This window comes from Coenobita brevimanus, chromosome 101, assembly GCF_032717465.1.
Source record: "Coenobita brevimanus isolate Jiangsu-jjx chromosome 101, ASM3271746v2, whole genome shotgun sequence".
Classification (NCBI taxonomy): Eukaryota; Metazoa; Arthropoda; class Malacostraca; order Decapoda; family Coenobitidae; genus Coenobita; species Coenobita brevimanus.
Window position 1 is genome coordinate 29,811,222 of NC_137054.1, and position 12,920 is coordinate 29,824,141.

Below are 12,920 nucleotides of genomic sequence, written 5' to 3' on the forward strand. Positions count from 1 at the left end.
AACGTATGGAAGTGAAGCTTGGACTTTGTTGGAAAGACACAAGTCAAGAGTGAGAGCAGTGGAAATGAGTTATTTAAGCGGAGCCTGTGGAGTCACATGGAGACAGGCTGACAAATGAGGATATAAAGGAGCGTTGTGGTGTGGATGTGGATGTGATAGGAAGCGTTAAGAGGAACACACTGAGGTGGTTTGGCCATGTGGAGAGGATGGAGGGTGAAAGACTGATGAAGAGAGTGTATGTGAGTGAGGTGGAGGGGGGAAGAGGGAGGGGGAGGTCGAGGATGAGATGGAGGGATGGGGTGGAGCGGTATATGAGAGAGGGGGGTATGCGTTGGGAGGAGGGCAGTGAAATGGCGGGGGACAGGGCGACGTGGAGGCGATTTGTTTGTGGCCACCCCAAATGGGATTGAGGCGTCTGGCAATAGATAGATAGATAGATATTTATAGAATGACGGGGAATCGTCCAGGGTGCGAATTGTCCTGACGGGAAATCGTCCATGTTTTGACAGGCGAATTGACTTGACAATGAATTGTCTCGGAACCATATCATCATATGCTTCATATATTGCATGAATAAATGAAGTTGATTTTCATTCTCTTCTTGACACGTGACATATGATACTGGGTTAGGCTCATACCTTTTTCTTATAATTTCCCTTCACTTCTAGCATTTTGGTTCACATCAAAAATATTATCTTTGTTTGTTTTGGTTGCAGTTTGGCCCTGAGAGCACGTCACATACGATATTAGGTTAGGTTCATATTTTTTTTTTATAAACTTCCTTCACGTCTTGCATTTTGGTTCACATCAAAAATACTATCTTCGCTTGTTTTGGTTGGAGTCTGGCCCTGACAGCATCGAAATATGCGAATTTGCATAGAAAAGTAAGGAAGGCAGACCACTCCAAAATGCATCGAAATTTGATTCATCGTATTCTAAACTGTCGAAATTTGAGATTCCACTGTATATATATATATATAGATAGATAGATAGATAGATATAGATATATAAATATACTGTATATTACATCTAATCAGAAAAAAGCGCAAACATATGTTCCGGAGATATTCACCCCCTCGGCATACTAACACAATCTGTGCTCTCTTGCTAACTTCTGCATGTGTAAGCAATGATATTCTTAATGGGGCTATTGCTGAATGAAACTAGGGCATAATCACATATTCAAAAGAAACATCAAACATGATGTCATCAATTTTGTTTTGTTACCATTTACTTTCAAACGCTTTTACCTCAAGCCATCTCTCTATTTCCTAAATCTTTCCTCCAAATGACAGGGTAGCAGAGGAAACATTAGGAAATTGAGAGATGGAACTGGGGTGGAAGGGTTTTAGAGTTAACATTGGCAAAAATGCATGAAATAAGTTATGATTATCCATGGCAGCTGGAAGTACCGTCATAACAGAAACTGAATGGCAATGTACAGTTTGATGCAAAAATGTGGGAAATAACTCCATTTTGAGCAGTGTTTGTGATGAATGGGTGTATAAGTAGTGGTATAAGAGGCAGGATGCAAAATAATACTGATATTGAGTTTGTGGTATGCAAAGAAGAGCATGCTGAAGGAGAGAGGTGAGAGGTCTCTTGTGCGTGCCGAGGAGTTTTGTTATTTGGGGAACATAATATGTGCTAAAGGTATGACTGCAGCAAACTCGCTAGCAAGGGTAAGGAGTGGCTGGAAGTAGGTTAGGGAGCTGTTGATTCCTAAAACTGAGGGGCTATCCCTCCAAGAGAAGGAGTCATTGTATGCAGCATCCATGAGTATAAGGCTGAATGGTAGTGAGACCTGGGCAGTAAAGAAAAAGGTTATTCGTAGGCTCAGATGTATAGAAATGACAATGATTAGGTGGATGTGGATTGTGTCCTTGAATGCGAGGTGAATGTGAGGTCTGGGGGGCTAGGTTTAAGATGTGACTGGAACATACTGGTGTTGTGATAAGGGGTAGACAGAGATGGTTTGAGCATGTGAAGAGGATGGGGGATGACAACTGGGTGCAGAAAGTGAAACGTGTGAACACTGAGGGTGGGGTTGCAACAGACAGACCAAAAAAAAGGACCAGGGCTGAGGTCACAGAATGTGACCTCAAGGGTAAGGGACTGAACGAGGAGGCTGCCAGAGATTAAGCATCATGTTCAACTACCATTAGGTGACCCAGGGGCACCGTGCACAAGTATGCTGGAGCCTTTATAAATGAAATGAAACGATGAAGACTTCAACATGTTTACATGCATCGGCCCTGATGACCCAATAGCAGCTCTTTATGCTGCTGGGTAACCATTATCTTCTCTGTTTTGCAAAGCAAGATCTGAGAGACTGAAAGAAACACCCACACAAACTGTCTGCTGATTCCTGAAGAGTGTCCAATTCCTATGCCAAACTCTCTCAAGCTCTTCCGTACAAGGATGTGTATAGCAAAGGAGTTGCTTCTTCGGTAGGGTAAGTGACACTGCGCTGCATCTAGGTATGCCCCACACAATACAGTAAGAAAGAAAAGGGTATTCCTCACAAACACAGGTATTACCTCTGGAAAATACTTATCTTCAGCGACTTCAAATTACTTCATGGCCCCCCTGAAAATGCATCATGGCTCCCAGTTTATAATCTAGTGGGTTTGATGGCAAACATGATTATTCTGCAAATAAATCACTGACATTTTTCAGTTAAATGCTTAATTTTCTCAATAAATCAACTGGTCATAATAAAAATATAATAATAACTGATCCAATTTTTCTAGATTTACTGAGGTACTGATACTGTATTCTTTGATGCAAGATTTGAAGCAAGTGTGATGAAAAATTCATGGAGATGACTGAAGCTATGTTCATTGAATGGTACGAACTCTTTTACTGAACGTCAGGTAGTGGTTGGTTAAAATAGCTTGTTGGCATGTTTTCAATAACAATGTGCAAGAAATAATGAAACACTGCATGGCAACAGCACAACTGACAAAGGCTGTCATTGAGTCATATTATTTTCACTTATGCAGTTTAATTAATATTTTAATATAATAACTGTACCTCATTATCTTATAACTTGTGTATGTATGACAGTGTTAATGCAACACTTTTAATTCTATCTACTATCTACTGCCAGACGCCATAATCCTGTAAGGGGTGGCCATTTGACTTCGAGTTAGTTGTTTTACGAGGAGGGGCACTAACCCTCCACCAAACCACTTGTTGACATGTAGGGAGCACGTATGGTTTGGTTATATGGTTACCACCCAGCGTTGTAAATGGTTTCTTGGCTTACAGGAAACCATTAGGCTTGTCACTCAATGTAAAGCTACCTGTAAAGGAAAGACAAGCAATAAGAAGTGACAGGAAAGATGGAAGAAATAGGAAGAGAGGAGGACAGGCACAGAAAAAGAATGATACAGGCTAAGGAAGATGTAGGTAGCACAACATCAAGTGAGTGGATGATGGTCACCACCACCTGCCACATATTTTAATTAAATAAATCAAAGCTGGTTGAAAAAGACATGTTTATTTATAGTGTACTGCCTTCATGCCTTAAGTTCTGTCCTTGCTCAAATGTTTTAGTGCTCAGCACAAATGTTTCAAGCTTCTTACATTTTCATATACAGTATTGTGTACTGCTTCAACCATGACATCAAAATATCTTGTATGCCTTATCACAGCCTTTGACCAACTGTAATTCGCACAAACTGTGTATGTAAACTAAATACTATCGCACAAAAAAGTATCTGACTCATGTGAACACAGGACTCTATAATGAGTAGAGCAATTTGCGCAGTGTGGGTATTCCATATTTCCTTGTCTGTTGTCAAAATGACTCATGTCACTTTAGTAAGGATACTTTTTTGAGCAACAGTACAAGATGTAACAAAGCAGCACAATTAGTTCAGCAGTGAATCATCAATGTCACAAAAATATTACTTTTACACAGAGGTTTTATACAATGACTCACTACCTGCACTTTAATATCTTTTTTAAAAACTTTCCTTACACTGTAATTTAGGAATGAACCATAAAACTATCACATAAAAAGCATTTTAATATTTTACATGACAAATTTAGTACCAGTAATACATCTCGCACCTAAGCCTGGAGAACACTCCTTTTTTGTGATGTATTCTGCTTCAACAGCTACTTATTTTTCATTCAGCTACTGCTGTGCTCCATGTGATAAGATGAACCGTTTCATAACATACGGCACTGAAAAGAAGAATGAAAAAAATCTGAGTTCTACTATGCATCACATACAGCACTACAAAAATTGCTTAATACAAATTAATACATCACCTTCAAAAAGGCTGGGATACAGACATCCCTCAATTTACAATCAGGATGCATGCCTGGTCAACCAACAGGTTAATGAATGAGTGTAATTTAAGTGTATTAAATGGAGATACATTACTGAACTCTACTAACCCGCAGGCAATAACAGAAATCCCTTACCCACCTCCCCAATCATACTTTATTGATGGGTAAGAAAAAAAAACGTTTGTACTGTATTTTAAAATGTATAAAAAAAACATGCGGGTGGGGCACTCACCATCTTCTCACTTGATATAGTGCTGCTCTCAGATGACTGCCCTTTCCTCTCTTCCTTCCTTTTTTCCTTCCTTCCTCTTCTGTCTTTCTTTTCATCTTTCTTTCCTCTTCCTTCTGTCTATGGGTGACTCGATGCTGAGTGACATGCCAAATGGTTTCCTGTATACCAGGAAACCATTTACTATGCTGGGTGGTAACCATATAATCAAACACTGACGCCTGGTGGTTTAGTGGGCAATTAAGGTGCTTGAACCAGATTTAGCTCGCGTGGGTTTATATCCGTGGGGTTTTTGCTCATGTAATGCCACTCAGGGATGTGTGAGGTTGGTCACTCTCACTTAAATGTCAGGACCAACTTGCCTAGCCCTGGGCTCCTATGCTCCTCACAGGGCAACACAGGAATAGATGATGATGATGATAACAAAAAGGATAAATAATACAGCAAACCTTTCATTAGTGCATATCCTATACACACTAAAATACATACTGAGCAGGAAGATGACTCCTGACATGTTTCAGTAGATGTGGGGGAAAATGAAGGTACAGCACACCCTCGATATAATGAACTACAGGGCAGTCCTGATAATATATGCAGTTAGGTTCCCCCAACTTTGCTTGTGAACTGAACACTTGTATAACGAAGTATGTAACATGTGGGAAAAATGGGGTTCGGTTCCTAAGGATCACCAAGTTACATGTATAATGCAATTACAGCCAATTGTAAACAAGAATAAAGATTAGCTGCACCAAATACATACATAAATGCAGACATCTTACCTATATAATGAATATCTTCTGCACTGGAAGCAAAATGAGAGAAAATAGCATACAAGTATGTACAGTACAGTACACTTACTTGGTCCAGCCGCTGTCTTATAACTTCACCACGGTCTGAGCTGGCTCATGTTCTCTCTTCGAGGCATGAGAGACAACGATGGTGGTGCAGGGGTGACCAAAGCTGGGCCTCCTCCTCCGCTTCGCTTGCCAAAGGCAAGTGTCTCGAAGATCGGAGACTTGGGGAGCATTCATAGCACTCAGTGAGCTTTGGGGGAACTTGGAAGGCATGATGTAATGATTTCTTTACAAGCTTGGTACAGACACAAGGCTATACAACACTCGGGGCAGCAGCAGTACATACACACAGGAAGACAATGAGCAGAGCATGAAGTGGGAGAGAGGGGTATGGACTCACAATCATGCCACTGGCACGCTGTTGCCAGATCCACTTAAGGCAGGAATGGTTGAGTTCGCAAGAGCGTGGCTTGGCCATCATCTGGCACTTGTTCTGTCATAGAGTTGTGATGCAGTCATCGTGGAAGAACTTCTTGTTGGATTCCTTGTTCTTCCACAGATCCTGCAACGTGGTCTGGGGGATGTCGTAGTGCCAGATCAGCTATGCAACGGTCCAACCTTAATCCATCTTCTTGATTATCTCTATCTTCTTCTCCATGGAGAAAATGATATGATGCCTCTTAGCAGATGGTGGAGGTGCCATGGAGACAACAACCAGTTCCATGTACAAGGCCAGCAGAACCGACAGCAGCCAGGGAACTGCCACAAAAGCCACAAACTCAGCCATAAAGCAGAACTGGGTCGAGTAGTCAGAGTACTTGGGCATGGATCATTTAGCAGCCACAAGGTTTGTCACTGCACAACAACAACGAGTGATGCACATGGGACCTGAGAGGCACATGGGATCACAAGCAAAGTCACAGCACTGGCGGTTAGGCACCAAGTGTATGTAGAAAAATTAAAATACAGTACAGTAATCAATATGAAACATTTACAGGCCACAAGATTAGTCACAGCACTACAGCAACAAGCAAGGCATGGGAGGCAACAGAGTATGTCACAGCACTGAGGTTTTGCCACCACATGGGTCACAAAAGCAGAGCACACAGGTATGTCTTCATTATACCAGATCCACGGCAGAGAATGAGAAAGCGAGGGTAAGCTTGGCAGGTGATTCACTCACACAATGCATTCTGATTGGCTGGCGTGCTGCGGGGTTTTCCCGCGTGCCAATTGGGTCCCCGTGTCCGAGCCAGGAGATACGCCTCGCTGCTGGAAACTGCATATGACCACTGGTTGTTTCCCGTTTCGGCTCCAGATATTGCTTTAACAGAGCCGAGAAAAAGGTGCCAGATAAATGAGGGCTTACTGTACAGTGACTGACTTCCAATCCTCTGTGGCCCTACCTTCCTCTCGGGCCAATCTGCACATCTTCCATATCTGTTACCATCTCTCCCTCGTGCTTCATCATTTCACCACACACTCCATCAATTCCTGGGGCTTTTCCTAATATATATACATACATATATATATATATATATATATATATATATATATATATATATATATATACGTTCCTCATGGGGCGATGTATGATTGGATGATGGATGGATGGATGTATATATATACTCACACACTCACAGTACTGTGAACGCACGCACAACGCGTAATCCTAGTGAGCGAAATTCACATAGCACGAAAGGCAAAATCTGAGGCCAAAAAATGGTCACAACATGAAAGTGATAGACATAATCTGGCTAGAGGAAGCTGGCCATTTTTTCTGAAAACTGTACTACGATGCGATAATAGAGATAACACGGCCAGAGGTCCCAAATTATGGTTCAGATAGTCACAATGTGAAAAAAATAGGGTCAGAACTTGGGAACAGACATAACATGGCAAGTGATAGTCATAGTGCAGGTTGCATCAGCCAATGATGTATGCTTGTCAAATGTCTGTGAGGGGGATTGTCATGGTCCACTGAGCATTCCTGCCCCGGCTGAGCCTACCCTCTCGCCGTGCTCTGGCTGCACACATGCTCTGTGATTTTTTTTTTTTTTTTTTTTGTCACCTGACCCAACCCGACAATGCTGCTGCACCGTGACCCAACAAGATGTCGAAAGAGTCTAGCCCAGGAGCAAAGCCTTGATATCATCAAGTGGAAGGAGACAGGAGAATGTAATTGTGCCATCGCCAAGGTGTATCAAGTCAACGAGTCAACTATTTGTACCATCCTGGGGAAGAAGGACATCATCATGAAGACCATGCGGGATTACGGGGGATCTCCCATGGATCAGAGGATTCGAGTGTCTGACCCTACGCTTGTAATGATGGAGAGGTTCCTGGTCATGTACATGAACCAAAAGGAGAGGGAAGGAGTTCCAATCGACTCCATTAATGCAAGGAGGACAGCCTGCCACCTGTATGCTGTAACTTGCCATAAGATGTCCTGACCCCAGGCAGATTTAAGGAGTCAAGTAGTTGTTTTGGCAAGTTTAAGAAGAGAAAGGACATTAAAGAGTAAAGGTGACAGGAGAACGAGCGTCAGGAGATGCCGGAGCAGCGAAGACATTTGTGGACGTCCTAAAGGAAATAATCAGGGATGGGGGTTATACTGCTGAGCAAATGTATAGCATAGATGAGACAGGGCTGCGATACAAGAGGATGCCAAGGACTGCATATATCTCTAAGAAACACAGGAACGGCAGGGGTAGGAAAGTAGATAAGGTAAACATCACTCTACTTTTGTCTTGCAATGCTGCAGACCATTACTTGTAGGTAAAGTTAAAAAACCAAGGTGCTTTAAGCAGCGGAAACACATGAATGAGTCCGGAGTTTATTGGGAGAAATCAAAGACAGCGGATGACAAGTGATATTTTGAACGAGTGGTACAAGAAACACTTTATTCCTGATGCAAAGAGAAGGTGTGAGGAATTGGGCATACTATTTAAAATCCTGTTGGTGCTTGATAATGCACCAGGGGACCCATCCTACTAGGAAGGTTTACATCAAAGTGTTAAAATAGTGTGTTTGCTAGGGAACACAACTTCCCTCCTGCAACCCCTAAACCAGGAAGTGATAACTTGTTTTAAGTACCGTTATTGTTGATTGTGCAAAGCAGCCTCGGTGTCTTCGTGGGGTGATAGATGTCCTTCCTGTCGTTTGGTACCATTCTTTGAAGGCATGGTTCACTGCCCAGATCTTCAAGGACTGGTTCCACTCCATTTTGTCAAGGAGGCCATCCATTACCAGATAAACACACTAGGAATCCCACGCGACCAGGTAAAGGCCCTCCTTCTCCTCAATAATGCACCTGCCCACCCGTGCGACAAGGACTTGGTGGGTGAGAATGGGCGCATTAGGTGCATGTTTATGCCACTTAATACGACTGCTCTCATCCAACCAATGGACCAAGGAGCGATCGTTGCAACGAAGAGGCTGTACCGAAGGAAGTTCCTGGACGAGGTGATGGTTGTTCTCAAAGACGAGGACGAGCGCAGGAAGGGACGGGACACACAAGGCCACCGGACTTTGGAATATCTTTGTCGCTACAACATCGTCTGAAATCTACTACTGGGCCAGGGCATGGAAGGAAGTCCCTGTCAAGACTCTAGAAAATGGTTGGTCTCGTGTGCTTCTTGGAACAGACGCGGAGCACGATTTCCTAGGTTTTGACGTGGATGACTTCCATGCAAGGCTATGTGCGCATGGCGACGATGTTGATGTGGATAAAGTGCGTGAGTGGTTGGATGACGACAAGGGCGATCCTGGGTATCAGACCATGTCTGATATCGAGATTGTATTTTCAGTTGCAGGTGTCAGTACTCAACTTGAAGATTCCGACGAGGACGGCGACGATGATGCGGACTCCTCTCAGCGTGACACTACTCCAGCCATCCCCAAGCTGAACGCACTCCGAGAACACGTAGAGTTCGTTCTTGACTACCTGGAACACCCGGACTGCGACAGGAAGATGGGGCCCTTGGGAATTGTAGAGGAAGTGCGGGCTTTCAGGCAGCGAATCATTAATCACCAAAATCGTCGTTCCTTGCATCAATCATCCATTGACAGCTTTTTCAGACCCATGACCCCTGCTGTGCCCAGCCCTGGCTCCACACCATTGCCTCCCCAGGACAGGACCTCATCCTCCAAGCCACAGCCCAGCACATCAGCCACGGTGGAGTCACCACTGGACGTGAGTTTGCGCCTGTCTTCAGAGTCGTCTGCAGTGGGTAGTCCATCACCACGTCCCAGCGATGCACCTCTAGGACACCTGCATCAGCTACTCGCAGACTCTGACAGTGAATAAACAGCAAGAACTCGCCACTAGACCACACGGGAATTTACAGTGTTGTGGGAAAAAAAAAAAAAAAAAGGCGCGGTTAAGAAAATAGAATTCTGAGTACAAAGACTTAAGTGCAGAGTGCAACACTATTTTACTGACATTCAATGGAGCGCAAATTAGACGTGAGTGTGTAGTGTTAAGAAACTGGATTTATGAGTGCAAATGACTAAGTTCAGTGCAAGACTTCATGGACTGTGTACTGCAGGTGCTTCAGGTACCCGGTACTCCTTTTTACTGCCAGAGTCTGAGAGGAGGCGGGTTATTAATTGAGATGGCCAGGGATCTGTTGTAAGTACCCAGAATGTTTCATATTGTACTATATTTTCCATACTTACCTCTAAAACCTCATTTCACTCTTTAATGATCCTTCTTGGTGTGAATAGGCTCTTAGGTACTATGCATGTGCAGCAGGGAGGTGTTTTTCTGAGTTAGGCTAGGTTAGGGTCCATAACTACCATACCAGTCCAAGAGCCAGGGACTTGTAAGTACACAGAATGTTTAATATTGTATAAACTCACCTCCAAAACTCATTCTCTGGTTCTTTTACATTTATTTCAGTCTTTTATGTCCCTTATTGGTGTGATTTGGGTCTTAAATAGGTGCTAAGCATGTCCAGAGGGAGTTGTATAGGTGTTTTTCCGAGTTAGGGTCCATAAGTACAAGTCCAGGAGGCTGGTGCCCACTATCCAGATAGGACCACTTTCCGGACATGCCTTTGGCTCTATTACGTCGGATATTGGAGGGATTACTGTATATATATATATATATATATATATATATATTGTGGTAGGTGGGGGCACTCACCATCCACTCACTCAATGTAGTGCTGCTCTCGCATGTCTGATGTGAGAGGCATAAGGCTGAGAGGGAGACCACGAATAGGATGGATGGACCTTTGTGAAGAGAGCACTGGATGTGAGAAGGATGTCTGTTGAGCATGGAAGAGTGGCTGTGCGTAACAGAAATAAATGGAGAGAAATTGTGAATGAATAAATGATGACGCAGCCCTGAGGGGATGTTCTCCCACATTTGGTCTGATCAGCGAGTCAGGTCAGGTGCGGGTAAGGATATGGGTCTATTATGATGTGGCAGGGGTAAACCAGCTCTGCTGTCGGGCCCTGCTGCGGATGTCACTGATTGCACTGCTCAGTTGACCCGTGTGCGGTGTGGTGCGGTGAGGATCTATCCCTTCTCCCCACTGGGGCTATGATCCGAATGAATGTGTCTGAATGGATGAGTAAATGGGGAGTGTGTCGTCCTGTCTCAGCTACCTCTCTTTCCTTGGGGGAAGCAGCCAAGGTATATACATGTATAGATAGATGATTACCACTTAACCTTGAAAGCCCCAGTACCTACCAGTATCTGGCTAAAACTGAATCAGTTCTACGCTAGGGTATCCTATCCTATAGGCAAAAGCAAATGAATACAGAAAGTAAAACATTCGATAAGTGTGACAGCAAGCTTAGTTCTAGGTGGTACTGGTATATCTGTTGCACAGATGGTTGGCTATGTGCAATATAGCTAGATGATAAGTCTACATATTCCAGAGGCAAAATTTTGAAAATGCCCAGTATCTGAATCATTGCAAATAACCTGTGAATAACCAGTTTCATCATTAATTGAAAAAATGTACCTGACCATGGGCTGAACCTGAAAAAAAAAATAAAATAAAAAAAATCGGTTTTCAGCACATAATCATTCCTGTCAAATTTTATTATGTTCAGCACACTCATCGCTTCATCAACATTTTCCTTATACACTTCCGTTCCAAATTCATTTTAAAGAAGATATAATAATATTTGTGTGTCCCCACCTCACCCTCCCCCTTTCCAACCAGGGTGACTTGCTGGCCCGACGAAATTCAGTTCAAACTGAGCTCTCGACGCCGGCGAGAAGCGAGCCAATCACAGCCATCACCAGATCACCTACAGCCAATCAGTGTTTGCGCTGCTCCCCCCACTACCTCCCTTTTTCATTTCAAAATCAGAGTAGATATGGCGGTCCAGTGCAGCAGGTGTCCCTCGGTTCCCGGTTGCAATTTTCAAAGGTGCTTTGAAAACAACTATTAAAGCATTGAATTTCTTAGGTCCCACGGTGTTTTGCCCCTATCTGACGAGTAAGGTAAGAAGATGTAAGGTTTGAATAGTAGGGTACTTTCAGTCTGGGTTAGGTTAGGTTGGGTTGGGTTGGGTTGGGTTAGGTTAGGCTAGGCTTGGTCAGGTTAGGTTAGGTTAGGTTTAGTTTTAGGTTAGGTTGGGCTCAGTTAGGTTAGGTTAAGTTTGAGCTTCGTATTTTACCAACGAAACCTAGGTTTTTCCGATGGATTTGGGTATGATTCATTCGATTATCAGCGTCATTTCACTTGGAAATGGCCATTTTCTGTTTCTCACCTTCCTAAAACCCCCAATTCCCCAAAGATCCCCCTTTATTGCTGGGGGATGGGGGGGGGTCTTATCTCAAAGTCTGGTCATTTCTGACGAAAATGATGCTCAAAGTCAAATGAATCACATCAAAAACCATCAGAAAAGACTAGGTTTTGTAGAAAAAAGCAGTATAGGCTGAAAACCAATATTTACAAAAAGAAAAAAAAAAAAATCATCGTTGCTGTCATGATCCCCAGTGCAGCAGTTTGGGGTTAAGGCCAGGACCTACATCGATCCCTTCCCGCTTGATAATCACCAGATTCAGCTGGTAAATGAACGGTAATCCTTGTCTTACCAATTCTTAACATCCCTATGGTGGCGAGGAATATTCCTGCACTACTGTAAGCAGATATCCTGGCTTTTCGTTCCTCCTCTTCCGCTCGTCGTTTTTCCTCTGCCGGGTCAACTCGGGGAGCTCCCAGACGGAACATTGTGGCTTATATAATTAATGAAATGACTGAAATAAGCAAAGGAAAACTCTTTGCCCACCTTCTCCTTCTTCTCTGTGGAGTCTATGGTCACAGTTCAACAACAGCCCCGGCCGGCAGCCACTCGATCCGTCTCCAACTCTTTTTTATTCAAACTTTTAAATTAATGATTAGTGATTGATTGCTTGATTGATAATATTTATTGTTGTGAAAGTTATATGGTACACAACAAAAGAAGGTGGTGGATCTTGCCACACACCTCCTTCAGTAAGTAAAACGATAACTATTTAGTTTCAACCCTAACACTGATTATTATTATTATTATTATTTTTTTTTTCACATTTTCAGGCAGAATTAGAAAGGATAATCTATGACTTCCGGGGCAAATGACTGGTT

General features: G+C 43.2%; 1 long non-coding RNA gene across 1 annotated transcript; it reads right to left on the reverse strand.

Annotated features, from left to right (window-relative positions):
• Positions 1-3,605: 3,605 nt before the first annotated feature.
• Positions 3,606-12,592, reverse strand: LOC145414902 (uncharacterized). Its single transcript, XR_013899983.1, has 2 exons — positions 12,392-12,592; positions 3,606-4,197 (listed from the first exon to the last, which is right to left on the reverse strand). It is a non-coding gene; the product is annotated as an uncharacterized LOC145414902 (long non-coding RNA).
• Between the last annotated feature and the right edge of the window lie 328 nt (positions 12,593-12,920).